The following is a 14334-nucleotide window of genomic DNA, read 5'->3' on the forward strand; positions in this document are numbered from 1 at the left end:
GCCACTGATTGCTGACATTGCTTGCCATGGGAAAACTGTACTGGACATTATAGCATCATAGCCTCTCCATTATGGGTGGGTGAAACAGGAGACTAGGTGTCTTGATGTGCTGGACAGTCAACTTGATGCATTTAAAAAACACACATTCAACAAGAGAAAACAAAGTGCAGCATTTCAACGTGATACAATCTGCTGACTACGATAGTCACCCACTGGTTCTGCCCTCTTCACAGCATGTATCTGGACTGCTACAGAGACCTTATTCCCTTGTGACTATTTCAGATGAAATGCCCCATAATAAGTGTGCTGTCGATAGGTTTCTGAAATTGCTCCTGAGAGAAATGAAACAGATAGCCAAAGATACAATCCATCAAAGTATTTTCAGATGGTGCTGCAAGCCAATTGAAACAAAATACTTGTTTGAAAACATGACATTTTTACATTATGTTTCATTTAATGCACCTTGAAATATCAGTTTCACTTAAAGCACTTTTTGCCACCAGTCATGGCAATGATGGTGAACTGAAAAGGCAGGCAGTTTGGCCATTCTATTAGGTTCAGTATGTATTACTGATGCCTTTTCTATGCATCAATATTCTGAAGACAGGAATGAAATGATTTGTTTTAGATACCTATCAGCTGTTGGCTGTTGGCTGTTGGCATTCAACACACACAGCATGACCTTGATTCCTGGTACAAGGAGCACACATTCTTTTCTTGTATAAAATCATTCTATCATCTTTCTGAAGATATATCATGATGCTGCAACTGCAACATTGTATAATACTTTTCAATTTGAGATACAATAAGGTAAGGTTCATGACCTGAAGCATACAGGACCCCAGCCTGTAACATCTACAGCCAGTGTATGAAGCCTTGTTCTGGCAACGTACGGTTGTAAGATGAGCAATAAGTCCTATATTGCACAAATAATGACTGTAACAGATACAGAGTATGAAGTGCTGAGCCTGCATCACAAATATAAAATGAAAAACGTCCTTGTCTTCCTGAATCCAGAAGATAGTTGTTGGGTTGATGCAGATCACATAAGCTTTCTTTTTGAGCAGCCAGATATGCAAGTGACTGAGCGTGTTTATTGTTTTCATCAGTTGTATTTCGTGACAGAAGATAACAGTTGATTGCTTGATCAATTGAGTTTATCTTTCTTCGCCTTTCTGCCACTTTTGGCTAATCACAAAGATAATATAAGTGATGGTATGATGAAGCTGACAACTCTGCACTGTAAAAAAAAAAAAAAAAAAGTCAAGAAACAGCAATATAAGGCCATGGATGTTCCCAAGGTAAAATAGTCCCCCGTTCGGATCTCCGGGTGGGGACTACTTTGGGAGGTCCCTGGACTAAGGATAAGATCTACGTTAGGAATAAGGATATTAAATTAGGCACCTGGAATGTTCTGAGCCTTTACCGGCCTGGGGCATTTCAGTGTACTGTTAACTCTTTCGCTGCGGAATTCTCTGGCACACAATATCCCTTGGCTGCGTAATTAAATTTGAAAAATTATTTTTTTTATAAACAAATAGTTTTCACAACTACATTGCGTTATATATGAGAGAGAACTTACAAAATTCATTCTTGCACTGGAATACCATTCTGTAGTCCCTGGTGGTATGATATTTTGAAAAATTTTGAAATATTTTGAAATTTTGAAAAATTTTGAAATTTTGAAAAAAAATAATTTAGAAAGAATAATTTTAAAAAATTACATTGCAAAATATGTTATAGAGAAATTACAATTCCTTGCACTGGCAAACCATTCTGTAGTCCCTGATGGTATGGTATTTCTCAAAACACGGGATGACACAGAGTGGTGGAGCTGCATGGAAATTCGTAAGTAGCATCAAGATACTGGGTGGTGAAAACTTCAGTTTGTTCTGCTGTGTGTTCAAATACTGAGCGGGGGAAATATTTGATGAAACAAGAAAATGGTGTGCTAAATACTGTCACCAAGTAACTTAGCACTTGCCTGTGTCGAACTTCCCACACCTAGATCAATGCTGCTTTGCACTCAACGCTCGTATTCTAAACGGAGGCGTAATTAGCGACATCATACGGATATAAACAAAACTACAAGTTCAAATAGTTCCAAATAGTATCTACAGATGTCTGAAGGCTACTAAAAGCGACGTACTGCGGAAATGTGACACCCGCAGCGAGTGGAAGTATGAACTCGCAATAATGCGACTTCCGCAGAGCAAGGCATCTGGCGTGCTGTGCATAAATGCGACGACCGCAGCGAAAGAGTTAATGAGATAGTTAAGTATAAATTAGATGTAGTAGCTGTCCAGGAAGTTAGGTGGCCAGGAGAAGGGAATTGTAAAACTAAAAATTATACTTTTTTCTATGGTGGTACTGAAAATCATAATTTTGGAACAGGCTTTTTCATAAATAATTGAATTATCTCGGCTCTTAAAACAGTAGAATTTGTTAATGATAGGATATCATATGCAGTTTTACAGGGTAGGTGGTGTAAAATTATTTTAATAAACATACATGCACCAAGGGAAGATAAAGATGATAATACTAAAGATGATTTTTATACAGAGTTAGAACAGGTCTTTGATAAATTTTCTCAGTATGATATGAAAATTCTGTTAGGTGACTGTAATGCACAGATTGGCAAAGAAGAGACATTTAAACCCACGATTGGTAAAGAAAGTCTTCATGAATTAAGTAATGATAATGATATAAGATTGATTACTTTTGCAACCTCAAAGAATTTAATTGTGAAAAGTACCACTTTTAAACATAAAGATATCCATAAATATACCTGGTCTTCTCCAGATGGTAAAACTCATAATCAGATAGATCATATCTCATTGATAAGAGAAGGCATACTAGTATAATTGACGTTCGTACACATAGAAGTGCTGACTGTGCCAGTGACCATTATTTAGTAATTGCTAAATTAAGAGAAAGACTCTCAGTGATAAATCATAAGCAACAAAATCTAAAAGTTCTAAAATTTGATACAGGAAAGTTTACTGATGAAAGAATTAAGAAAGATTACCAAATTAAACTGTCAAATAGATTTGATGTTTTGCAGGATTTAAATGATGATGAAAATATAAATGAAACAGACGTAAATAAGAATTGGGAGCACATACGTAATGCAATAGAATCAGCAGCTAAAGAAAGTATAGGATACCATAAACCGAGAAAGAGTAAGCCATGGTTTGATAATGAATGTCATAATCTAATAGAAATAAGAAATCAGGCTAGACTTAGGTGGTTAAAGAACTCTGATGATACAAATCTAAACAATTATAATAGAATAAAGCGAGAAGTTAACCGCACGTTTAGAAGTAAAAAAAGAGATTACTTGAAAAGCAAAATTAACGAAATTGGAACAAACAGCAAGAATAAAAATATCAGAGATTTATATAAAGGTGTAAATGAGTTTAGAAAGTGGTGGCAACCTAAAGTAAACTTGATAAAAGATAAAGACGGTGATTTTCTAGCTGACCAAGCGATATTCTAAATAGATGGAAGAACTACTTTAATGACCTTTTAAATGTCCATGTAGGAGATATATCAGAAGTAAATGAAGTCCACACAGCAGAACCTTTAGTTCCAGAACCTAACTTGACTGAAGTTAAAGATGCTATTAAAAGGCTAAAGAATAACAAAGCACCTGGGATTGATTTAATACCAGCTGAGTTAATTAAATATGGTGGAAATTCATTAATATGTCAAATTCATAAATTAATTTGTTTAATATGGAATAAAGAAGAAATCCCTCAACAGTGGAAAGAATCCATAATTGTTCCTGTGTTTAAAAAAGGTGATAAAATGAACTGCAATAATTACCGTGGAATTTCTCTACTCTCAACAACATATAAAATATTATCTAACATTCTTTTAACAAGACTAACCCCATATGCTAATGAAATTATAGGTGATTATCAAAGTGGATTTAAACGTAACAGATCAACTACAGATCAAATTTTTCACATCAGACAGACACTGGAAAAAAAGTGGGAATATAATCAAAATGTCCATCAGCTATTCATTGATTTCAAAAAAGCATATGATTCAGTCAAAAGAGATAAATTATATAATATATTAGTAGAGTTTCGAATACCTAAGAAGCTTGTTAGTATGATAAAAATATGCACTAGTGAAACAGAAAGTAAAATTCGTGTGGGTGTTAATATGTCTGACAAATTTACAATTCATGATGGTTTAAAACAAGGAGATGCATTATCTCCATTGCTCTTTAATTTTGCCTTAGAATATGCTGTTCGGACGGTAAAAGAAACTAAAGAAGCACTAAAATTAAATGGTGTGACTCAGTTGTTAGCATATGCAGATGATGTAGACTTACTAGGGGATGATGTGAATACAATTAAGAATAATGCTAAAATATTTTTCAAAACTGCTAAAGAGATAGGTTTGGAAGTTAACAAAGAGAAAACTAAATATATGCTTACAGGCCAAACCCAAGTGTTAGGTAATAATCAAAATCTAATTATTGATAACAACTCGTTTGAACCAGTTTCCAAATTCAAATACTTAGGAGTAATATTAACAAATGAAAATTATATTAAAGAGGAAATAAAAAGTAGGCTTAATTCAGGAAATGCATGTTACTTCTCTCTTCAGAAACTTTTGTCTTCTCGTTTAATATCTAAGAAACTAAAAGTTAAAATATACAAAACAGTAATTTTGCCTGTAGTATTATATGGATGTGAAACTTGGTCCCTTACATTGAAAGAGGAACATAAATTGAGAGTATTTGAAAATAAGATCCTTAGGAAAATCTTTGGACCTGAAAGGGTTGAGGAGACAGGCGAGTGGAGAAGGTTACATAATTCAGAACTACATAATTTGTATTCATGTCCAGATATTATTAGAATAATTAAATCAAGAAGAGTTAGGTGGGCAGGCCATGTGGCACAAATGGGAGAGGAAAGAGGAGTTCACAGGATTCTTGTTGGGAAACCTGATGGTAAGAGACCTGTAGGAAGGCCAAGGCGAAGATGGAGGGACAACGTTGAGATGGACCTAAGGGAAATCGAAAGATGGAAGGCCTGTGTTGCTGCAGCCATGAACCTTCGGGTTTAAGAAGGCTAGGGAGTTAGTTAGATGGTATGATGAAACTGATGAAGGAACACACGAAAAACATCAATGGCCAGGCTGGGATTTGAACCTGGGACACTGGCTTTGTAGCACGCTGTGTTAACTACTCCACCACAGAGGTCGACTCTATATAATGGATATCATTGGTTATCATGCATATCAGGTGATGACAAATATTTATCACTCATCTTTTATTTGAATTATATTTAATTTCAAACACTTTACGTGTTTTGTATGTGCATTAGTGACGTTGGACAAATTCAGATTACCTGACATTATATCTTTCAAGATATTATTTTAGAACTCAATATATCTGAAGTTAAAAGTTATTTTTTGCATTGTGTTCATTGCATCATGTACTTGTTTCCGAATAACAGACATTTGTTTCTTTTTGATGCATCTCACAGATGTATGTTGCTGTCACAACATGTCATCATACTATGGTTGACCCAAAGATGATTCCGTGACATTATCATTATTAATGTGCTTATTTATGGTATGTTGCCTTGGCACTTCAATATGCCATGTTACCTTGATGTACACACGGGATCAAATGAAATGAACTTCCCTTTTCCTACCAACTCAGAAGCGAGTTGGAAACTCTTCATTGCTCCTGTATAGATAAGAAAGTGGGGGAGGGCAGTAGCAGACAAGGCCAGCACGCAAACTTGTTTCCAGCAAGCTTTCTGTTGGAGTCTTGGCAGTTTGTGGAAGGATTTTGTGTTCCTATCCCCACGCCTCTCCCCCCCTCTCTCTCCTTGTGTTTGTGTGTGTATGCGTGGGTGTGCGCGCGCGCTGAAACCTGTTTCATTTTAAGTTTGACGTATTTTATTGAATTGACTAATTGCTGTTGTGACTGGGTATGAACCAGGTTAGCAATGGAGACATAATGAAGGATCAAAAATACAAAAATTCATGGCATGAGTAATTAGTAGTAGTAAAGGTAAGGTAAAGTTCGTCGTCCGTATAGAACCGTGCCATGAAGGCACATTTAGGGGATGTGGCAGTAGGGCGCCACATATTCTCGAGTTCGGCCATTTTGGAGGTCAACGATCAGCATCACGCTCCAGCCGTCTTTACTCCCCAGGGATGTAGTAGAAACGAGAAAATAAAAATGTTTTACATTTCGTGTATGTGACAGTATTCTTTGTATATTGTCTTGGAAGTGTCTGTTAACATCCTAACCCACAATTTTGTTTAAGGATAAAACTGGCTGAAGGCCACGAGTGTTCCTGAGAAGTAATGAGCATATCACATAATGCGCAATTGTTTAACTCGCGTTTTTCGAAAATAATAATAATAATAATAAAAACAAAATATACAAATCAATGCTACAAATGCTTACGTCATTGTGACAATGGAGTGCATGTTGCACACTAACGAGGATCTGGCGTCTAGACATAAGGTCAGTATAATGGTCTGTGGGGGTTTGAACTGTGTCCTATCCATCTACGTTTGTAGTTGTCCTTTCACAACTTTCATCGTAACACACCTTTCATTACCCAAAAGTGGAAGAAAAGTGAAATAAAATAAATAAATAAATCAGTTATTGTGTCCCTGCGTTTTTTCAATTTATCACCATGACCGAAAATTAATGTTTCACTGATGTAATGCATCACTATAATCATGTGAATTATTTTCCGTCATCATCGTGTGCTTAATCATTCCTTAAAGCATAGACTCTAACGCTGTTGTCCTTAATGTAATTGATCTTATTGTGTGGAAGTTTTGATGTAGGCAAAAGAATGGTTAAGAATAAATCTCAATTGATTGTTCGAAATTTAAAATATAATAACTCCGAGGTGACGCATATTAACTGTTCTTAGTTCGATGTCAAAGAACGATTTTTCCTATACATTAAAATTTAAAAGGATTCCGGCCTCCGTGGTAGAGTGGTTAGCACTAACTAACTAACTCTCTAGCCTTCTTAAACCCGAAGGTTCATGGCTGCAGCAACACAGGCCTTCCATCTGTCCCTATCTTGAGCAACATCTATATACTCTTTTCCATCCCTACCGATTTCCCTTAGGTCCATCTCGACGTTGTCCCTCCATCTTCATATTGGCCTTCCTACTGGTCTCTTACCATCAGGTTTCCCAACAAGAATCCTGTAAACTCCTCTTTCCTCTCCCATTCGTGCCACATGGCCTGCCCACCTAAGTCTTCTTGATTTCATTATTCTAATAATGTCTGGACATGAATACAAATTATGTAGTTCTAAATTATGTAACCTTCTCAACTCACCTGTCTCCTCATCCCTTTTAGGTACAAAGATTTTCCTAAGGATCCTATTTTCAAATACTCTCAATTTATGTTCCTCCTTCAATGTAAGGGACCAAGTTTCACACCCATATAATACTACAGGCAAAATTATGGTTTTGTATATTTTAACTTTTAGTTTCTTAGATATTAAACGAGAAGACAAAAGTTTATGAAGAGAGAAGTAACATGCATTTCCTGAATTAAGCCTACTTTTTATTTCCTCTTTAATATAATTTTCATTTGTTAATATTACTCCTAAGTATTTGAATTTGGAAACTGTTTCAAACGAGTTGTTATCAATAATTAGATTTTGATTATTACCTAACACTTGGTTTCGGCCTGTAAGCATATATTTAGTTTTCTCTTTGTTAACTTCCAAACCTATCTCTTTAGCAGTTTTGAAAAATATTTTAGCATTATTCTTAATTGTATTCACATCATCCCCCAGTAAGTCTACATCATCTGCATATGCTAACAACTGAGTCACACCATTTAATTTTAGTCCTCCTTTAGTTTCGTTTACCTTCCTAACAGCATATTCTAAGGCAAAATTAAAGAGCAATGGAGATAATGCATCTCCTTGTTTTAACCCATCATGAATTGTAAATTTGTCAGACACATTAATACCCACACGAATTTTACTTTGTTTCACTGGTGCATATTTTTATCATACTAACAAGCTTCTTAGGTATTCCAAACTCTACTAATATATTATATAATTTATCTCTTTTGACTGAATCATATGCTTTTTTGAAATCAATGAATAGCTGATGGACATTTTGATTATATTCCCACTTTTTTTCAAGTGTCTGTCTGATGTGAAAAATTTGATCTGTAGTTGATCTGTTGCGTTTAAATCCACATTGATAATCACCTATAATTTCATTAGCATATGGGGTTAGTCTTGTTAAAATAATGTTAGATAATATTTTATATGTTGTTGAGAGTAGAGAAATTCCACGGTAATTATTGCAGTTCATTTTATCACCTTTTTTAAACACAGGAACAATTATGGATTCTTTCCACTGTTGAGGGATTTCTTCTTTATTCCATATTAAACAAATTAATTTATGAATTTGACATATTAATGAATTTCCACCATATTTAATTAACTCAGCTGGTATTAAATCAATGCCAGGTGCTTTGTTATTCTTTAGCCTTTTAATAGCATATTTAACTTCAGCCAAGTTAGGTTCTGGAACTAAAGGTTCTGCTGTGTGTACTTCATTCACTTCTGATTTATCTCCTACATGGACATTTAAAAGGTCATTAAAGTAGTTCTTCCATCTATTTAGAATATCGCTTGGGTCAGCTAGAAAATCACCGTCTTTATCTTTTATCAAGTTTACTTTAGGTTGCCACCCCTTTCTAAACTCATTTACACCTTTATATAAATCTCTGATATTTTTATTTTTGCTGTTTGTTTCAATTTCGTTAATTTTGCTTTTCAAGTAATCTCTTTTTTTACTTCTAAACGTGCGGTTAACTTCTCGCTTTATTCTATTATAATTGTTTAGATTTGTATCATCAGAGTTATTTAACCACCTAAGTCTAGCCTGATTTCTTATTTCTATTAGATTATGACATTCATTATCAAACCATGGCTTACTTTTTCTCGGTTTATGGTATCCTATACTTTCTTTAGCTGCTGATTCTATTGCATTACGTATGTGCTCCCAATTCTTATTTACGTCTGTTTCATTTATATTTTCATCATCATTTAAATCCTGCAAAACATCAAATCTATTTGACAGTTTAATTTGGTAATCTTTCTTAATTCTTTCATCAGTAAACTTTCCTGTATCAAATTTTAGAACTTTTAGATTTTGTTGCTTATGGTTTATCACTGAGAGTCTTTCTCTTAATTTAGCAATTACTAAATAATGGTCACTGGCACAGTCAGCACCTCTATGTGTACGAACGTCAATTATACTAGTATGCCTTCTCTTATCAATGAGAATATGATCTATCTGATTATGAGTTTTACCATCTGGAGAAGACCAGGTATATTTATGGATATCTTTATGTTTAAAAGTGGTACTTTTCACAATTAAATTCTTTGAGGTTGCAAAAGTAATCAATCTTATACCATTATCATTACTTAATTCATGAAGACTTTCTTTACCAATTGTGGGTTTAAATGTCTCTTCTTTGCCAATCTGTGCATTACAGTCACCTAACAGAATTTTTATATCATACTGAGAAAATTTATCAAAGACCAGTTCTAACTCTGTATAAAAATCATCTTTAGTATTATCATTTTTATCTTCCGTTGGTGCATGTATGTTTATTAAAATAATTTTACACCACCTACCCTGTAAAACTGCATATGATATCCTATCATTAATAAATTCTACTGTTTTAAGAGCTGAGATAATTCTATTATTTATGAAAAAGCCTGTTCCAAAATTATGATTTTCAGTACCACCATAGAAAAAAGTATAATTTTTAGTTTTACAAGTTAGCACAGCTTTCTTAATGACCGGCCTTGGCATTGTGTTCATTCGGTGTTCATTGTGAGTGTCGCTTCATTAATTTCATCACTTCATCGACCATCCTCATCGTCGCGTTTAACCAAAAGTGGCATCAGAAGCGAATTAAAATAAAGCAAATATGCAAAGCACTCAGTCATGGAGGCCCTCAAAATTGAAATAATAATTTCAACAGAAAACCTGATATTAGAGTATTTTAAGAGTTTAGGCATATTAAAAATTCACGTCAACCAACAACAATTTCACCTGTATTGTGTGATATATGGTTCTCCCCTAACAATTGATTGATTGATTTGCTTTTATTTCACTTCGCTTTTTGTGCCACTTTTGGCTAATTTGCGAAGATAAGGAAGAATGATGATATAATGAAATTGATGAATGGACACTCAGAAACATCCATGCCTAGACTTGTCTTGCTGACCACACGTCACCCCATAATTCCCACCTCAGCAGGTGGAAGTGAGGCTGGTAGGTAGGACCTGGCCCTCACGGACTGTTGCGCCACGGGTTATTATTATTATTGCCATCTTCTAATAAAGCTTTTTTGTTATATATTACCGTATTTCATCGCATAATTGTCGAACCCTGTTTTTCAATCCACAGCGAGCGAGCGAGAGCGAGAGAGAGAGACACATTCCTATCTACTTATGCAACGTTTCTGCCTTACCAAAAGAAAGATGCATTTGCATCAAAATCCTAGCCCTACTCATGTATAATGCACACTTTTTCCAATATTTTTGCCTCCAAAAACTGGGGTGCGTATTATGCATGGAATAATTCAGACAGCCAATATGAAACTGTGCAGACTCATTACATAATTTTATGATACTTGCATTGATTTTTCATGTTTATGGAACTCTATCATGTTATTTATTATTGTAAAGCTTAAATACTGCAGTTTCTGAATATGGCAACAGTATTCCATTCAAGATAGCGACATTAATGTGAAATGCAGTTGAAATAAGCAAATCACAAAATGAACGAACATTCTGATTTTTATGATACAGGGTGTCCGAGAAGTCTTTGTATGAAAACAAAAATTAACTACATCCACTATATGCAACATAGAAATGAAAAAATGATACCATAATGTTCGGAAACTATTCAAGTTTTCTTTGTTTGACGTTTCTGTAACATTGCAGTAGTGTAGCAGTGCCAGTGTCCAACAAACCGGAAATGTACACAAATCAGGAAAAACCTGAGCGTATCCTGTGGTTTCACAAGAGCAGGTCACAAAAATCAGTGCAGAGACAGTTTCAAACATCGTACGGAAAGGTGCCACTCGATGCTAGGACCATTAAGTTGTGGTATGACAAATTCAAGACCACAGGATCTGTTGCTGATGCACCGAGAAGTGGCCGACCATCAACCTCAGATGAAAGGGTGGAAGATGTCAGAGTGGCTTTTGTGTGCAGTCCGAAGAAATCCGTGCGTACGGCCTCACGTGAATTACAGATGCCAAAAAGTTCTGTTCATGATGTGTTACACAAACATTTACCGTTTCGTGCATACAAAGTGCAAATCCTGCAGCCTTTGTTGCCCAATGACTGCAAATGTCGGTATAACTTTGGGGTGAAAATGTTATCATGCATTGATGCTGATAATGACTATCTGGAACATGTTGCTTTTTCAGATGAGGCAGCCTTTCATGTCAGTGGTTTAGTGAATAGACACAATGTGCGTATCTGGGGTAAAGAGCCCCTCATGAGGTGAGGGAGGCGACCATTGGTAGCCTGAAGGTGAATGTTTGGTGTGCGCTGCTGCATGACAGAATAATCGGACCATTCTTTTTCTTTGAGGACACATAACATCTGGAGTATATCTCAACATGTTGCAATTGCTAGAATACCATCCAGATGTTATCTTTCAACAAGACGGTGCACCGCCACATTGGAGTCTGGAGGTTCGTTCCTACCTTATCAGACATTTCCTGGAAAATGGATTGGTCGACATGGATCGACAGCGTGGCCTGCAAGAGATTTTTTTCTATGGGGTTATGTGAAAGACAATGTCTATAGAACTCCCGTATCCGATCTTGCAACTCTGCAACAACGGACAACCCAAGTCATCACATCAATCCATCCTGTGATGTTGACTAATGCATGGCGAGAAGTTGAATTTCGACTAGATGTACTCCATGCTACCAAGGGTGCTCACGTGAACATTTATTGATTTCTTTCCTATTGCCATTAAAACTTGAATAGTTTCCGAACATTTTGGTACCATTTTTTCATGTCTCTGTTACATATAGCAGATACAGTTAATTTTTGTTTTCATACAAAGACATCTCGGACACCCGATAGTTTGGATGAAAGAAATGATAGGAAAAAGAAAATAATTAAAATGTATTACTAGCCAAATAATATTATATATATGGAGTGTGTAAATGCCTTAATGGAAGAAATCTGTGCTGATAACTGCTAGTTTGACGGTCCTGAATGTGCTTCATATAAATGTTACGTTAGTCATGGGAAAAGTCGATATTTTTTTTTAGGAAAAGTAAAGAAGGAATGAGTAAAATCATGTATAAAAGTGTGAAGGCGATTCCCACGATTTTTCACTTTGTAATGTAATGTTCTGTGACACCCAAGAAAAGCAGTGGCATTCTGGCAGAATTCGAGCATCGACCTCCCATAACATGGGATGCATATCAGTGGTATTTTTTGGGCTAGAAATAATACAAAGTAACTTCCTGAGCACTGCAAATCCATAACGTAATTTTGATCTCACTTTCTACTATTACAGAATAAATAAGGTGGTTAATGAGTGCAAGCTTTGGGATGCTAAACACAGTGGACGGAGGGGGGGGAGGTGGCATGGGATGGTGACTTATTCTTTACACAAGAGGATATTCTTCTCTTGGTCCACAAACCAACAGGTGACTCATTCAATAGGTATGATGTCATTCACTCTTGATCGGTATAGCAACAGCATTATGACCTACAACTAAGAAAGCCATTTCTTGAAACTAGATTATACTGCGCATTATATATGAGATATAATTATTTCTCACTTTCCCCCAACAAAATCCAGGGTGCGCATTATACACGCATAAATACAGTAACCTATTTTTTGTAAATTATTTCAATTTGATCCAGGAACCTTTTTGGATCAATTTGAATACAGTCCAGGAACCTTTTATCTGGATCAATTTAAATACAATCCAGGAAATTTTCTTCTGGATGAATTTAAATATGGTCCAGGAACATTTTTTGAGCATGAATTTAAATACGGTCGAGGAACTATTTTTCCAGATCAGTGTAAATAAGGTCAAGGTCCGTTGGTTGGTGAAACTTTAGTGGATTATTGTTATGTGTTTTATGAGATGAGACTTTCACTTTTGCTTGGTAGCAAGTAGGGGCCTGACAGCAGATGCCAAATTTCTTGAAATTTTCAATTCCTCCTCCTCCTTTTTTTTTGCAGTCTGTTTTTCTTATGCAATGTGAGGCCATGAGTGACATGTCATCAAAGAGTTGTCCTTCATGGTGATTACTTAGAAAAATCGAGTGACTTGCATCAATAGTGGTGATGCTACAACTTAATTCACCACTAAGATTGATACAGTGCATGTAAAATTTTATTTATTTATTTTTCACAAAAAGTGACGGACTCCGCATGGCTATAGGAACATTGCAGTTCTATATATTATATTCTTTCATACACTTTGGTTTCATGCAATGGCTGTAGTGAGCTGCCGAATAATTCTTATTTTTTTCTTATTCTTTATATAACTTTCATTATTGGGATGAAGTATAGTTGGTTGGTTGAATTTGTGTTTTAAGTCCACTTTATGCACAGTAAGGCTAATCTGGACTGGACCTACAGTTTAAAGTGAGATCCGAACCACTACTTATGTGCCTCCACCGGGTATTGAACCCCAGGACCTCTTGAATACAAGGTGACAATGCCACCACTGCGCCATCGGGGAGGCCCTAGGGATGAAGTATGGATAACACACTCTTCCATTGAGAGGACATACATTCAGCACAAACATAAAATCAACTTCAGTTCTCTATGATAATTAGTTCTTCTGCTAGAAGTTTTCTTATGCACATCGTGTCAAATTTGAAAAGTATGTGCCTGGAAAGCAAGAGAGGTAGCAGATATGAGTGGCTCGGTCCACTAAAGGTCAATGAACGATGTATATTTTTCAGGGAACCTTTGCAATTTAATGTCACATCAGTATAATATCTATTTTTGTACTGGTACATTTTATATTGGTATTGGCAAAAAATCAGCTTCCTAATGGTTTTCATCTGTATCAATTTTTCCAGATGCTGATGCATTTTTATAAAAAATGTACACAAATACCTTATCTAATTTCAAAATAAAAGTGCTGGCATATTATACCCATCATCCCAATAACAAAATTAAACTATACTTCCAACTCATTAAAATACAGAATTTTAAAACACAGACTAAGCAGCTTAAACTATTGATTTGTTCCAAGTTTACATTAAAGTACAATGTGACATCATAT

General features: G+C 35.5%; 1 protein-coding gene across 2 annotated transcripts in view; it reads right to left on the minus strand.

Moving 5' to 3' along the window:
- Positions 1-14334, minus strand: part of app (Palmitoyltransferase app) — a 368197-nt gene that overhangs the window by 32195 nt on the left and 321668 nt on the right. The window lies entirely within an intron of this gene.

Source organism: Lepisma saccharinum, chromosome 1, assembly GCF_977018435.1.
Source record: "Lepisma saccharinum chromosome 1, izLepSacc3.1, whole genome shotgun sequence".
NCBI lineage: Eukaryota > Metazoa > Arthropoda > Insecta > Zygentoma > Lepismatidae > Lepisma > Lepisma saccharinum.